We start from the raw sequence: 3,380 nt of genomic DNA, 5'->3' as shown, positions 1-3,380 counted from the left end.
AGCCGGGGCGGGGCGGGGCTTGAGGGGCGGCGGCCCTGGCGCGCCGCTGTGAGGGGCTGCCGGGAGGAGGCGGGAAAAACGCGGTCCCGGGTCCGCGGAACGGACTGTAAAACATTTAAACGTGCTGGAAAGGGGCCTTCGTGAGCCTCTCTGAGCGTGGGCCTCTACCGCTGCTTGGTCTAGAGCCCGTTCTTACACACCGGACCCCTGACGGCTGTTTTGCGTCCGGACACACTCATTAAAAGTCTCTCTCCATCTCATAATACGGACTGCGCTCCTCCTAAAGTATGCTGTTTAAAACACACTGCCACCTTTCGTTGTCACTACTACCTGTTCTTCTCCAGTAACATCCTCATCTTGCACTTGGAGATGCAGGGCACCGAGTATTTGGAATATTCGTTTACAGTAGTTCCACTGCGGACACTTCAGCTCAGCGTTGTGTTTGATCCCATAAGCTCTGTGTTTTCATAAAAGTAATGCTCACATCTGCCTTCCTTCAACGGCAGAAATAGGAATGTAGTATAAAAGTAATTGCAGGAGTGAATAACATAAAAATGAATTGCCCAATTAGACAACTGACTTAAGTAATTGATTGGTAGAGGGATGATAAGAGAAGATGTTTTGAGGAATACCAGTCTTTATCTGAAAACTTAAAACATTTCAGCTTGTTCTAGGCAGTTTGAGACCGTTTGGAAGGCGTGGTTCAAAATTAAGTTGGTCTTTGTGATTCTGCGTGGGATGTACTGTCTTTTTGTGCAAGCAGTAAAACTGCATTGGTAAAACAATCGCTAACAAAATGGAGTGAACTCTACCGCTGACTACTACAACAGTAATATTTTCTCATTTAGGGGAAAGAACACTTTAGCAGGCAAGCTCACTTCTCATCCATTTTTTCTTAACTTTTTGGTCACTATTTCTTCAAACAATCAAACTTTAGCTAAAGCACATTCCTAACCTTACTTAGCTTTTATAAATAATTATTGCACAGGCCAGATGACATCTAGTATCAGCATAAACTCAGTTGTTGGTTCTCATTTGGAACTATTTTGATGGGCTAAACGTAATGGCAGGCTTCCTGCTAGAAAGCTGTCTCGCAGGCAGAACACGTAGAACCAAACTCTACTGCAGTAATGAACACAGACTCAAAACAGGGGGAAAAGCCGGCAAGACAGAACAGCAGAAGGCAGAAGCAGCCAGCAAGCTGCTTCTCACTTTGTAACATTTAAGACCAAAGGCTTTCTTAAGGAAGTATTTCTGTAGCTCACAGTCGCCGCTGTTTGATACATGATCATTCACCTTCTCCATAGGTACAAATGCAGTATCTGTTTGCAGGTCGCTGCATCACCTGGGCTGAATTTTCATACCAGGAGAACCTGTGGGTTCCCCAAATAAGCCAATATACTGTAAGCAGTCTATCAAATCCTGGAGTATCTGTCAAGACAGACATGAATTTGCTGGAGCGAGTCCAGCAAAGGGCCACGAAGACGATTAAGGGCCTGGAGCGTTTCTCATACGAGGAGGAGGACTGCTCAGCCTGGGGAAGAAGTGGCTCAGGAGGCACATACCAGTGTGTATAAATATCTGATGGGGAAAGTAAGAAAAGACAGAGCCAGACTGTTTCAGTGGTGCCCAGTGACAGGACAAGAGGCAATGGACACAAACTGAAACACAGAAATTCCATTTAGACATTAAAAAAGAGCAAACAAACAAACAAAAAAATCAAACTTTTTAACTGTGAGGGTGGTCAAACACTGGGGCAGGTTCCCCAGAGAGCCTGCGGAGCCTCCATGCTTGGAGATGCTCCCAACCCGACTGGACGCGGTCCTGAGCGAGCTGCTCCAGCTGACCCTGCTTGAGCAGGGGGGACGATCTCCAGAGGTCCCTGCCAACCTCGGCGATTCTCTGGAACTGGTATAAGCCGCTCTGCTTTTCATGACTCACTGAAGCCAAAAGTTAGGAAAACAATGATTATCTGTGACAAATGTTTTTCTTTAAGTCTCATTAGAAATAAAAGGAACATATCCACCTCAATCTGCATATTTAGTATTTTAATATCACACCCAGTTTTGGAGTCCAATACATTTTTCTTTTAAACCACCAACCCCATCTATCTCGGAGATTACAGCTATCTCTACTTTTTAAATCCCTTTCCCACTCTTGAACTGTACTATGCTTATCCATATACTTATAAGAAAAGAAGCTGTAACTTTAGAATATTTATTTCCATTAAATTTTTGAAATGTACATTTTCCATTGAAAAAAAACTGTATATCATGGGGTTTTTTTACTATAAAAACATTTCAGCATTCAACCTTAGTCCATGAGTCAAAGTAGGTAAGAGTGAAACATTCATACACCTCAACTTGACGAGTGAAAATATGTGCAAATATAGAGACTCTCATAAAAAGCTTTTTACGCTCTAAGAATGGTATTTATTCACCAGCAAGTGAAATATGTTCAGTATAAAAGCAAACTGTTTTCTAATTAACTGTTATTGATTGCTGTATCTAAAACAACTGAAATGAACATATTTTTGCCAGTTCAAAGGGCAGCTTTCCAAAGATTGAATGTATCTCTTTATAAAAATACTGTCCAAGAAAGTAGACACAAACATATCCAAGAAAGTTAGAAAGAGACAGACAGAGAGAGAGAGAAAAAGAAAATTGCTGTTAACTGTTCACTCAGATCCCCGTTGCAGGGAACACCAAGGAATCAGCCGGGGGGAGTAATGCCACACCACTCGTACTAGCGAGGTGCAAAGACAGATCTCTTCCAATTTAGTGCAGCAAGTTGTAGTCAACTATTGAAGAAAAAGAAATGAGCTGAAACCACACCTATAAATGTCAGAATACCCAATAAAATCTGTTGCTGACTAAAGCTTATCACCAGATATATCTTAGTGTCACCTGTACAAGGTCAGACGAGATTATCCAGGCTCCTCTCAAAAGACCTAGATCCTCTGATTTGCAATTATCACTGTAAATGGTGCACGGAAGGTAACTGTTTCTTTGCAGTTCACTTTTAAAGTCATGATATGAAAAGTAGCTGCAATTTTATTCCAATATATTATTAAAACGTGAAAAAAGTTTGCAATTCCAGACATCACTAAAAAAATTACAACGCCGGGTTTTCATGCCCTAGATTACCTATCTTTCAGTTTCACATTTAACAGAAATAGTTGCACAAGGAGTAGTAGCTCTGTAGAAAAATCTTGGCCCTTCTATGTTTCCAGTAGTCCAAAACCAAGAAGTTTTGTGATAAAGCTTTAACAATCTTCATATCCATATGCCATTTGGTTAAAAAAATATCCTGAGTTTAAAAAAATCTTTTCTTGTGCAATCATTTGAATAAAAACCTTCTCTCCTAAACCGTAGTAAAAA

This window comes from Apteryx rowi, unplaced genomic scaffold (assembly GCF_003343035.1).
Source record: "Apteryx rowi isolate R43461 unplaced genomic scaffold, aptRow1 scaffold_304, whole genome shotgun sequence".
Taxonomy (NCBI): Eukaryota; Metazoa; Chordata; class Aves; order Apterygiformes; family Apterygidae; genus Apteryx; species Apteryx rowi.
Note: the sequence above shows the minus strand (reverse complement) of the source record.